The sequence below is a fragment of the Rhinopithecus bieti genome, unplaced genomic scaffold (genome assembly GCF_001698545.2).
Source record: "Rhinopithecus bieti isolate Rb0 unplaced genomic scaffold, ASM169854v2 scaffold_45617, whole genome shotgun sequence".
In the NCBI taxonomy this organism is placed as follows: Eukaryota; Metazoa; Chordata; class Mammalia; order Primates; family Cercopithecidae; genus Rhinopithecus; species Rhinopithecus bieti.
The window spans coordinates 2,208,206-2,221,560 of record NW_016819136.1 but is presented as its reverse complement, the minus strand read 5'-3'; the positions used below and the strand labels follow the sequence as shown (position 1 = coordinate 2,221,560).

At 44.7% G+C, this 13,355-nt stretch overlaps 1 protein-coding gene and 1 pseudogene across 3 annotated transcripts in view; one reads left to right on the top strand and one right to left on the bottom strand.

Annotated features, from left to right (window-relative positions):
* The window catches only part of RAD52 (RAD52 DNA repair protein), a 97,757-nt gene that overhangs the window by 38,403 nt on the left and 45,999 nt on the right, over window positions 1-13,355 (bottom strand). The window lies entirely within an intron of this gene.
* LOC108519492 (glyceraldehyde-3-phosphate dehydrogenase pseudogene) lies at window positions 11,555-12,778 on the top strand (annotated as a pseudogene). The gene has a single exon (XR_001882636.1). The product of XR_001882636.1 is annotated as a glyceraldehyde-3-phosphate dehydrogenase pseudogene (transcript).

The following is a 13,355-nucleotide window of genomic DNA, read 5'->3' as shown; positions in this document are numbered from 1 at the left end:
AAAAAAAAAAAAAAAAAAAAAAAAGAATATGTATTTCTAAATTTGTTTTTATTTTTTCATTTTATCAATCTGATTTCAATTTATTCCAACACCTCAGGTGATCCGCCTGCCTTGGGCTCCCAAAGTGTTGGGATTACAGGCGTGAGCCACCCACTGCGCCCGGCCACTACACTGATCTTTATTGTTTTTTTCCTCCTCCTAATTTTGGGTTTGGCTTTTGTTGCTTTTCTAGTTCCTTGAGGAATATTGTTAGATTTTTTATTTCAAAAGTTGCTGAAAGCCTAGGTGTGGTAGCTTACACCTGTAATCCCAGCACTTTGGGAGGCTGAGGCAGGTGGATCACCTGAGGTCAGGAGTTCAAGACTAGCCTGGCCAACATGGTGAAACCCCTATCTCTACCAAAAATACAAAAAAATTACCTGGGTGTGGTGGTGGGCGCTTGTAATCCCAGCTACTCAGGAGGCTGAGGCAGGAGAATTGCTTGAACCCAAAAGGTGGAGGTTGCAGTGAGCCAAGATCATGCCATTGCACTCCAGCCCAGCACTTCAGCCTGGGTGACAGTGAGACTGCATCTCAAAAAAAGGTGCTGAAAAAGCATTGCATAAAATTCAACATCTCTTTATGATAAAAACAACAACTTGGATATGGAAGGAACATACCTCAACATGACAAAGGCCATATATGACAAACGCACAGCTAATATTATACAGAATAGGGAAATATTGAAAGTCTTTCCACTAAGATTTTGGTTTTGGTTTTTGGGATTTTCTTCTTTCTCTTTCTTTCTTTTTTTTTTTTTTTTTTGTAGACAGAGTCTCGCTCTTTATCGCTCAGGTTGGAGAACAATGGCGCAATCTCAGCTCACTGCAACCTCCGCCTCCCAGGTTCAAGTGATTCTCCTGCCTCAGCCTCCCTAGTAGCTGGGATTACAGGTGCCCACCACCACGCCCAGCTAATTTTTTGTGTATTTTTAGTAGAGATGGGGTTTGACCATGTTGGCCAGGCTGGTCTCGAACTCCTGATCTCAGGTGATCCACCTGCCTCGGCCTCCCAAAGTGCTGGGATTACAGGTGTGAGCCACTGTGCCCAGCCAACTAATATTTTTGAATAAGGCAAGTATGCCTACTTTTACTACTCTTATTTAACATAGTACTTGAAGTCCCAGCCAGAGCAATTAGGCAAGAGAAAGAAATAAAGGGCATCCAAATTGAAAAGAATGAAGTCAGATTACTCTGGTTTGCAGATGACATGATCTAATATTTAGAAAAATCGTGTCCGGGCTCTTGCCTGTAATCCCAGCACTTTAGGAGGCTGAGGTAGGAGGATCGCTTGAGGCCTGGAATTCAAGACCAGCCCAGACAGTTAGTGAAACCCTAGACCCCATCTCTACACAAAAGATTTCTTTAAAAAAACAGGGAAATGCTACCCGACATTGATCTGGGCAAAGATTTTTTAGGTAAGTCCCCCAAAACCCATGCAATAAAAGCAACAATAGATAAATAGGATTACATCACATTAAAAAGCATTTGCACCGCAAAAGAAATAAGCAATCAAGGGAAGAGATAACATACAGAATGGGAGAAAATACTTGCAAACTATACATCCAACAAGGGATTAGTAACTAAAATATATGTATATACACACATATATATATAAAAACTCAAGCAACTCAAAAGCAAAAAATACCGAAATAATTTTATTTAAAAAGGGTCCAAAGACCTGCATAGACATTTCTTAAAACAAGACATACAAATGACTAACAGTTTTTTTAAGTGCTCAATATCACTAATAATTATGGAAATATAAATTAGAACTGCAATGAAATATTACCTCACCCCTGTTAGAGTGGCTATTAACAAAAAGATGAAAGGTAACTGATGTTGGCGAAGATGTGGAGAAAAGGGAACGCTTGCACACTGTTAGTGGGAAAGTCAAGTCTTATAGTCACTATGGAAAACAGTTCGGCAGTTGCTCAAAAAACTAAGAACTACCATATGACCCAGCAAGGCCACTGCTGGGTCTACATCCAAAAGAAAGGAAATCAGTTATGTTGAAGAGCTGTCTGCATTCCCATGTTTATTGCAGCCCTATTCACAGCAGACAAGATACGGAATCAACCCACGTGTCCACCAATGAATGAATGGGATAAAACAAATGTGGTAAATATTCACCGTGGAATACTACGCAGCCATTAACAAATCCTGTCATTTGCAGCAACATGAATGGAACTGGAAGTCATGATGTTAAGTGAAGTCAGCCAGGCACAGAAAGACAACTATTACACCTTCTTACTCATATGTGGGAGCTAAAAAAGTGGATCTCATGGTGGCAGACGGTAGAATGGTGGTTACCAGAGGCTAGGAAGGGAAGTAGAGGAGGATGAAGAGAAATTGGTTAAAAGGTACAAAAATACAATGAGATGGAAGAACAAGTTCTAGTATTCAACATAGTAGGGAAAGTATAGTTAACCATAGTTTATTATGTATTTCAAAATAGCTAGAAAAGAAGGATTGTAATGTTCCCACCACAAAGAAAAGATGAATGGGCCGGGAGCGGTGACTCACGCTTGTAGTCCCAGCACTTTGGGAGGCTGAGGCGGGTAGATCACCTGAGGTCAGGAGTTTGAGACTAGCCTGGCTAACATAGTGAAACCCCATCTCTACTAAAAATACAAAAATTAGCTGGGAGTAGTGGCCGGGCACCTGTAATGCCAGCTACTCAGGAGGCCGAGGCAGGAGAATTGCTTGAAACCAGAAGGCAGAGGCTGCAGTGAGCTGAGATTGTGGCACTGCACTCCAGCCTGGGTGACGAGAGCGAAACTCCATCTTAAAAAAATAATAATAATAAACATGAAAAGATAAAATGAATAGAGGCCAGGCGCCATGGCTCATGCCTGTAATCCCACCACTGTGGGAGGCCGAGGTGGGTGGATCACCTGAGGGAAGGATTTCAAGACTAGCCTGGCTGACATGGTGAAACCCCATCTCTACCAAAAATACAAAAATTAGCCAGGCATGGTGGCACACACCTGTAGTCCCAGCTACTCAGGAAGCTGAGGTGTGAGAATCCCTGGAACCCAGGAGGCAGACAGAGGTTGCAATGAGCCAAGATCACGACACTGGACTCCAGCCTGGGCAACAAGTGAGACCCTTTTTCTAAACAAAGAAAAGAAAAAATAAATGGATAACCCAATTACCCTGAGGTGATCATTTACACGTTGTTTACAGGTATGAAAATAGCACATGTACCTCAAAAGTATATACAACTATTATATTTGTTTTTTTGGGTTCTTTGGAGATAGGGTCTTACTTTATTGTCCAGGCTGGAGTGCAGTGGCACCATCTCGGCCCAGCGTGACCTTTGGCACCTGGGTTCAAGAGATTCTGCTGCCTCAGCCTCCCAAGTAGCTGGGATTACAGGCATGCACTACCATTTCCAGCTAATTTTTGTATTTTTAATAGAGATAGGGTTTCACCACAATGGCCAGGCTGGTCTCAAACTCCTGACCTCAGGTGATCCTCCCACCTTGGCATACCAAAGTGCTGGGATTACAGGCATGAGCCACTGTGACCTGCCCTGTATATCAATTTTTTCATTGTGAAGAAATAAATAAATAAATTGTTTCAGTGGCCGCTGAGGTGTCCCTTGCTTCTACTGGTATATGCTTTCAATACTACTGTGCTGACACTTTCTCAAGTTGTCTCACAATGATAAAATTAGCCTTATTGAAACACCTGTATTTATTAAACAACTTCCTTCTAAGATGCTCCAGGCTTTAAAATTATACTTTATCCTGAGCATAATTCTTTGAGATAGAGAGAGGGACAGGTGAAGTCACCCCTCACACTTCATAGCAGAGGTATTACTCCACAACCATAAGCACACTCCTGTGAGTTGCATGAATTCTAAACTCTTCCAATACTGCTAGTTGTTTGTGAACGTGCCTTCAAGCACATGCTAAAATCAGGCCTTTTTTTTTTTTTTTTTTTTTTGAGACAGAGTCTTGCTCTGTCGCCCAGGCTGGAGTGCAGAGGCACAAGCTTGGCTCACTGCAACCTCCACCTCGGGTTCGAGTGATTCTCCTGCCTCAGCCTCCTGAGTAGCTGGGATTACAGGCGCCCGGCACCACGCCTGGCTAATTTTTGTATTTTTAGTAGAGATGGGGATTCACCATGTTGGCCAGGCTGGTCTTGAACTGCTGTCCTTGAGATCCGCCCACCTTGGTTTCCCAAAGTCCTGGGATTACAGGCGTGAGCCACTGTGCCTGGCCTACTCTCTGTTTTTGTGAATTTGACTATTTTAGATTCCTCATATTAGTGGAATCATGAATATTTGTCTTTTTTTTTTTTGAGACAGAGTCTGGCTCTGCCGCCCAGGCTGGAGTGCAGTGGTGCGATCTCGGTTCACTGCAAGCTCCGCCTCCCGGGTTCACGCCATTCTCCTGCCTCAGCCTCCCAAGTAGCTGGGACTACAGGTGTCCGCCACCACGCCTGGCTAATTTTTTTTTTTTTTGTATTTTTAGTAGAGACAGGGTTTCACCGTGTTAGCCAGGATGGTCTCAATCTCCTGACCTGATGATCTGCCTGCCTCGGCCTCCCAAAGTGCTAAGATTACAGGCGTGAGCCACCGTGCCCGACCTTATTTATTTTTTGAAGAACCACTGTACTGATTTCCTTAGCACTTGTACCAGTTTACATTCCATCCAACAGTACACAAGGGTTCTGATTTCTCCACAACCTCGCCAATGCTTATTTTCTTTTCCTTTTTCTTTTCTTGAGACAGAGTTTCACTCTTGTTGCCTAGGCAGGAGTGCAATGGTGCAATCTCAACTCACTGCAACCTCCACCTCCCAGGTTCAAGCGATCTTCCTGCCTCAGCCTCCCGAGTAGCTGGGATTACAGGCATGTACCACCACTCCCGGCTCATTTTTTTGTTTTTTTAGTAGAGATGGGGTTTCACCATGTTGGCCAGGCTGGTCTCCAACTCCTGACCTCGGGTGATCCGCCCGCCTCGGCCTCCCACAGTGCTGGGGTTACAGGTTTGAGCCGCCGCGCCCGGTCACTTTGTTCTTCTTTCTTATGACTAGTAAAGATTTTTGTTGTTGTTGTTGTTTTTGAGATGGTGTCACACTCTTTTGCTCAGGTTTGAGTGCATTGGCATGATCATAGCCCACTACAGCCTCAAACGCTTAGCCTCAAGCACCCTCCTGCTTCAGCATCCTGAGTACCTGGGACTACAGGTGTGGGCTATCATGCCCTGCTTGGACTAGTCAAGTTTTAACAGATCATTAATTAACTCCTATTTTTCAAATAGCAGTAGCTGACCTACTAGGAGACATTTAATACAGAGGCAGAGGTCTCAGCCAAGGCAGTGCATCCAATTAGCCCTTAATTTCCTATATTTCACTGCCTGTTTCTTAAAAGGAAATAAAAGGCTTTTAGAACTCAAAGTAGCAGCTGTCAAGTGGAACTCTCCATATTGCATTTCTCAATAATTATCATTCCACAGAACCCACCCTGGGCAGAATATCCAAGCCACTGGTTCTGAGATGGAGCCAGCTGGGATCAGAACTACCTTACTTCAATGCAAACATATTTTTCTAACTAATCTACTCCCTGGAAAAAGTTATTTTAACTGGATTTAAGACAGTGGGAGGGAAAGAAGTATAGAGAAGCACTGGCTTTCTTCCCGTTACTGTAGAATCAGTCGGTGTTTAGAATGAAGTGTGTCTTTTGCAAGTGATTGATCTTCAAAACGGTAGAACTTCTGCCAGGCCGTAAAGTGGCAGAAGGGAAATGTGGGTCAGCACAAAAACTATTGAGAGTAAAAGAGAGAGAGATAAGGCCAGTGTTGCCACTAGACCTTGATTTTTTTTTTTTTTTTTTTTTTTTTTGAGACGGAATCTTGGTGTCGCCCGGGCTGGAGTGCAGTGGTGTGATCTTGCCTCACTGCAGCCTCCACCTCCTGGGTTCAAGCAATTCTCCTGCCTCAGCCTCCCAAGTAGCTGGGACTACAGGCTGATGCCGCCACACCCGGATAGTTTTTTTGTATTTTAGTAGAGGCAGGGTTTCACTGTGTTGCCCAGGCTGGTCTTGAACTCCTGAGCTCAGGCAATCCATCTGCCTCCGCCTCCCAAAATGCTGGGATTACAGGCATGAGCTACCGCACCCAGCCTAATTCATTTAATTCTTTTTTTTTTTTGAGACAGAGTTTCGCTCTTGTCGCCCAGGCTGGAGTGCAATGGCACGATCTCGGCTCACTGCAACCTCTGCCTCCCGGGTTCAAGCGATTCTCCTGCCTCAGCCTCCCAAGTAGCTTGGATTACAGGCATGTGCCAGCACGCCCAGCTAATTTTGTGTTTTTTGTAGAGATGGGGTTTCTCCATGTTGATCAGGCTGGTCTCGAACACCGACCTCATGTGATCCGCCTGCCTTGGCCTCCCAAAGTGTTGGGATTACAGTCGTGAGCCACTGCTCCTGGCCTCATTTAATTATTATAATCTTTACAATAACCTCATGAGGCAACTAATTGTTCCTGGACCAAACTGAGGGTCAGGCTGCTATTTCTCGCAGCCCAATAACAAGATGCAAATGAACTGGGAAGGAAGAGAGTTTTTATTTCTGCAACCGGTTACAGGGAGATGGCCTGGAAATTATCACCAGACCAACTCAAAATTACAAAGCTTTCCAGAGCTACATCCCTTCTAAGCTATATGTCTATGTATAAGTGTGCCTTTACCTAATGACATATGTGAATAACTTCTTTTAATCTATGACTAAGGTCTGAGTCTTGAAGACCTTCCTCTGGAGCCTCAGCAAATTTACTTCATCTAAGTGGGTCCAGGTGCTGGGGTGATTACCCTTGTCTCCTGCTAAATCACGGAGGTTTGGAGAGTTCCTTCAGACCTCCAATAAACTTGTTTTTGGAGGCCTTGGGGAGTTTCTTCAGACCCGCATTAAAACTTGTTTAATCCTAAATGTGTCCTGTTAAGAATTCCTTCATTATTGGCCAGGTGCAGTGGCTCAGGCCTGTAATCCCAGCACTTTGGGAGGCCGAGGCCGGTGGATCACCTGAGGTCAGAAGTTCAAGACCAGCCTGGTCCACATGGTGAAACCCCATCTCCACTAAATATATAAAAATTAGCCGGGCGTGGTGGCGGTCGCCTGTAATCTCAGCTACTCGGGAGGCTGAGGCAGGAGAATTGCTTGAATCCGGGAGGCGGAGGTTGCAGTGAGCCGAGATCGCACCATTGCGCTCCTAGGTAACAAGAGCAAAACTTCGTCTCAAAAAAAAAAAAAGGATTCCTTCGTTATTTTGTCATGCCTTAAGGCCTAGGAAAGGCCTAGGCAAAACACTTGGTGGGCTGGGTACAGTTCCAGGCCGGGCTATAAGGCCACGCGGCCCTTTTTCTTGTTTGTCTCTCTTTGGTAACTTGTTAATACTTTTAATATTTAACTTATCCAATCAGTCAAAGCTGAAACAGTTGTTACGGAGCACTGCGTTAGTGAGACCTGGCCTGCCACATAATGAGATGCCATATTCATTGACTAAGATGTTGTCTTTTTTTTTTTTTTTTTTTTGAGATGGAGTTTCGCCCTTGTTGCCCAGGCTAGTGCAATGGCGCGATCTCGGCTCACCACAACCTCTGCCTCCTGGGCTCAAGCGATTCTCCTGCCTCAGCCTCCCGAGTAGCCGAAATTACAGGCATGCGCCACCAAATTCAGCTAATTTTGTATTTTTAGTAGAGAAGGGGTTTCTCCACGTTGGTCAGGCTGGTCTCGAACTCCCGACCTCAAGTTATCTGCCCGCCTTGGGCTCCCAAAGTGCTGGGATTACAGGCGTGAGCCACTGTGCCCGGCCGATGTTGTCCATTTTAAGACTTAGCATTATTTTACTTACCATCATGAAAGGAAATAAATTAGAACAAAGGTCTCTGAGGGGGAAAGGAGAAAAGTTTCCAATCATCAGTAAATGCTTGTTCACGAATCTGGAATTTACCCCCCTCCGCTGTTTCCATGTCTTTTTCAATACACAAAAGCTTTGAGTTTCAGTGCCAATTTATACTATAATCTTTCAAAAGACATTTCAAATGACACAGAACTCCAAGTATGAATGATATGAACTGACAGTAGCATCACGACTGCCAGCTGGCTGACAATAATTGTAAGAAGCATCCCAATTTCAGAAATGTTGAAGTGTTCAAGAAATTGAATCTCAGAATCGAACAAATTATCCCCATTTTGCTGTATGGAAACTGTGGTACAGAGATTCTGTGGTTTGCCAAAACCGCACAGCTATTGCCTTATCAGGACTTTGAACTTAGGTGCTCAAAGTGCTCTGGTTTCAGAGTCAGTGCTTTTCACTAAGAGACTTTCAGAGCCATGTAAGATAATGCTCTATGCATCTCCAGTGGTCATCCCATTTCTCTGGTAGAAATCTCCCAAGACAGGAAATCACTACCTTGCAATTCAGCAAATCTATTTTTGGACAACTCTAATTGAAAGAAAGTGCTTCTGTTGGATGTTAAGCATTTGCCAGAAGGAAAAAAAAAAAAAGTGCTTCTGAATCAAAATCTTGCACTTTTTGATCTATCCTTTGGGATCACACAGAACAAGTTGAATGCCTCTTTCATATGACAGTGTTTTGGTTTTACTTTTCCAAATAATGTGGGAACGATTGGATTTCATTCATTCAAACAGGTATTTATTGAGCATATACTATGTGTAAAACACTGTGCAGGGAACAATAGGGAATATAAAGAATGAAAGTCAGGGCCGGGTGTGGCAGCTCACGCCTGCAATCCCAGCACTTTGGGAGGCCGAGGCGGGTGGATCACACGGTCAAAAGATTGAGACCATCCTGGCCAACTTGGTGAAACCCTGTCTCTACTAAATTAGCTGGGCGTGGTGGCATGAGCCTGTAGTCCCAGCTACTCAGGAGGCTGAGGCAGAAGAATCGCTTGAACCCAGGAGGCAGAGGTTGCAGTGAGCCGAGATCAGCCACTGCTCTCCAGCCTGGGTGACAGAGTGAGACACCATCTCAAAAAAAAAAAAAAAAAAAAAGAAACTCAGGACCTACTCTTAAGGAATTTACACTACAGTAGGCAAATGAGACATATATTCGCGATAACTACAAGCTAAATGTAGTAAATCATAAGCAGTCCAGATAAGAAAATTGAGATGAGTGAAGACGTTATCTCTAAAGAAGCAGCAGAAAGCCTTCATGGAGGAAACAGCACAAGAACTGGAATTTAATATCTATGTATCTGGACTAATATCAGACTGTAGATTGATTGATACTATACCTACTGTAATACCTAGGAACATTATTCTGCAATGTATTGAATTTTCTAGAACTGCTTTTTCTGGAGTAACTTTAGTCATTTTTTTTTCTTTCTCCTGCTTAACAGTGTATCAATCTCCACCTTATTTCTCTTATTGATTATTCCATTGAGCACTACTTGAAGTAAGCTTAAAGATCATCTCATCTAAAGCTTTTCAAATTCTCTCTTTTTTTTTTTTTTGAGACTGAGTCGCTCTGTCGCCCAGGCTGGAGTGCAGTGGCACGATCTCGGCTCACTGCAAGCTCCGCCTCCCGGGTTCACGCCATTCTCTTGCCTCAGCCTCCTGAGTAGCTGGGACCATAGGCGCCCGCCAACGCGCCCGGCTAGTTTTTTGTGTTTTTAGTAGAGACGGGGTTTCACCGTGTTAGCCAGGATGGTCTCGATCTCCTGACCTCGTGATCTGCATGCCTTGGCCTCCCAAAGTGCTGGGATTACAGGCATGGGCCATTGTGCCTGGCCTCAAATTTTTTTTTTTTTTTTAGAGACAGGGTCTCACTTTGTCACCCAGGCTGAAGTGCAGTGGTGCAATCCCGGTTCACTGCAGTTTTGACCTCCCAGGTTCAAGCGATTCTCCCACCTCAGCCTCCTAAGTAGCTGGGACCACAGGCACATGCCACCACACCCGGCTAATTTTTGTATTTTTCTTGTAGACATAGATAGGTTTTCACCTTGTTGCCCAGGCTGGTCTGTAACTCCTGGGCTCAAGGGATTTGCCTGCCTTGGCCTCCCAAAGTACTAGGATTACAAGCATGAACTACTGCGCCCAGCCAGTTTTTCACATTCTTTTTCTTTCTTTTTTTTTTTTTAGAGTCTTGCTCTGTCACCCAGGCTGGAGTGCAGTGGCACAATCTCAGCTCACGGCAACCTCTGCCTCCCAGGTTCAAGCGATTCTCCTGCCTCAGCCTCTTGAGTAGCTGGGACTACAGGCCCATGCCACCACACCCGGCTAATTTTTGTATTTTTAGTAGAGAAGGGGTTTCGCCATATTGGCCAGGATGGTCTTGATCTCCCAACCTCATGATTCACCGGCCTCAGCCTCCCAAAGTGCTGGGATTACAGGCATGAGCCACCGCACCCAGCCCAGTTTTTCAGATTCTTTTTTTTTGGGGGATGGAGTCTCACTTTGTCACCCAGGCAGGCGTGCAGTGGTGGGATCTTGGCTCACTGCAAGCTCTGCCTCCCAGGTTCACACCATTCTCCTGCTTCAGCCTCAAGTAGCTGGGACTACAGGCGCCCACCACCACGCCCGGCTAATTTTTTGTATTTTTAGTAGAGATGGGGTTTCACTGTGTTAGCCAGGATGGTCTTGATCTCCTGACCTCATGATCCGCCCGCCTCGGCCTCCCAAAGTGCTGGGATTATAGGCATGAGCCACTGCGCCTGGCCCAGTTTTTCAGATTCTTATTGCAGAAGTTAAAAAGGGAAGAAAAGGAAGTTTTTTGAATTCTTAAAAGCAGAAACCTTTTTCTCAAAGGAAATCGTGGGTGTATCCCCAATACAGAAAACACAGTGGTTCTGCCCCAGCTGAAATTGGGTCAGGAACCTGTGGCCCGGATCTCTTAGTCTTGAGGTGCCTCCACAGAATAATCTGAAAATCACTACCCATTCCAATTCAATGTTTACTTACCTGTAAAATAATCAACCTGCCCATGTTTGAGAGCCTGTGTTGACAGACATAATATATGCAAAAGTAAGTAATACATACACATAAGTGAATTAAGTTATTATGGACTATAGGTAAATTGTACTGAGATCAAAAGACCCAAATTTGCTTAGTTCTACTATTTATTGTCCATCTTTCAGACTTTTTTGAGTCTTATTTCCCATACTTAAAAAGATGTAAATAAAGCATCAGAAAAACTCAGAATGAGGAATATTCTCTGACATAACTGGCCAGTAATCATCAAAAATGCCAATGTCATGAAAGAGAAGAAAAACTTGAGGAAATTCTAGCAGATTGAAGACTACTAATTTGAAAGAGTCATGACAACTGAATGCCACCTGGACTTGAAATTTTGTTTTTCTATTGGAACAATTGTCAAAATTTGAATAATATATGTAAATTCGCTAATAATATTATATTAACGTCAATTCCTGATTTTGAAAATTATGTGGTGGTTATGTAAAAGATTATATTTGTTATTAGAAAATATACATTGGCTCTCTGCTCCTCCTGCTTGACAGACAGCCACATCTTCTCTCACATCGCCAGCTGCATCCCTGAGACATGGGGGAGGTGAAGGTTGGAGTCAATGGATTTGGTCGTGCTGGGTGGCTGGTCACCAGGGCTGCTTTTAACTCTGGTAAAGTGGATATTGTCACCATCAATGAACCCTTCGTTGCCCTCAACTACACGGTCTACATGTTCCAGTATGAGTCCACCCATGGCAAATTCCATGGCACCATCAAGGCTGAGAATGGGAAGCTTGTCATCAATAGAAATCCCATCACCATCTTCCAGGAGCGAGGTCCCTCCAAAATCAAGTGGGGCGATGCTGGCACTGAGTGCATCGTGGAGTCCACTGGCATCTTCACCACCATGGAGAAGGCTGGGGCTCACATGCAGGGGGGAGCCAAAAGGGTCATCATCTCTGCCCCCTCTGCTGACGCCCCCATGTTCGTGATGGGCGTGAACCATGAGAAGTATGACAACAGCCTCAAGATCGTCAGCGATGCCTCCTGTACCACCAACTGCTTAGCGCCCCGGCCAAGTTCATCCGTGACAACTTTGGTATCGTGGAAGGACTCACGACCACAGTCCACGCCATCACTGCCACCCAGAAGACTGGATGGCCCCTCCGGGAAACTGTGGTGTGATGGCCACGGGGCTCTCCAGAATGTCATCCCTGCCTCTACTGGTGCTGCCAAGGCTGTGGGCAAGGTCATCCCTGAGCTGAACGGGAAGCTCACTGGCATGGCCTTCCGTGTCCCCACTACCAACGTGTCAGTGGTGGACCTGACCTGCCGTCTGGAAAAACCTGCCAAATATGATGACATCAAGAAGGTGGTGAAGCAGCCGTTGGAGCGCCCCCTCTAGGGCATCCTGGGCTACACTGAGCACCAGGTGATCTCCTCCGACTTCAACAGCAACCCCCACTCTTCCACCTTCGACGCTGGGGCTGGCACAAACCTCAGCGATCGCTTTGTCAAGCTCATTTCCTGGTATAACAATGAATTTGGCTACAGCAACAGGGTGGTGGACCTCATGGCCCACATGGCCTCCAAGGAGTAAGACCCCTGGACCACCAGCCCCAGCGAGAGCACAAGAGGAAGAGAGAGGCCCTCACTGCTGGGAGTCCCTGCCACACTCAGTCCCCCACCACACTGAATCTCCCCTCCTCACAGTTTCCATGCAGACCCTTTGAAGGGGGAGGGGCCTAAGGAGCCTCACCTTGTCGTCTACCATCAATAAAGTCCCCTGTGCTCAGCCAAAAATAAAAAATAAAATACACATCATGGTGAAAAGGAATTTGAAGAGAAAAAAAATGAAAACAACATTGGCATATTTAGGAGTAAAGGGCTGCAACTTTCACACAGTTCAGAAAAGAAAACATTTGAGAGAGAGAGAAAGCAAATATGGTAAAAGGTTAACAACTGGAAGATCTGAGTGTAGGGTATATAGAAATTATTTGCACGATTGCAACTCTTTTTCTTTTCTTTTGTTTTGTAGAGACCAGAGTCTCACTAGGTTGTGTAGGCTGGTCTCATACCCCTGGGCTGAAGCAGTGCTCCCACCTCAGCCTCCACAGTAGCTGGGACTTCAGGCACACACATTGCACTGGGCGCAACTTTTCTTAAAGACAAAAATTATGTCAAAATGAAATGCTTTTTAGGTGAAAAGAATATCTGTCTTACCTACTTCATAGAATTTTGGGGAAGATCAAATAAAATCTTGTGAGTGAAAGAGCTTTGTAAACTGTAAGTTTCTCTACAAATGTAAAGCTTAATTATAATTACTGAAAAGAGCTTTATACTTTAACAAATGTAAAACAATTATTTTTACTGCATTTTT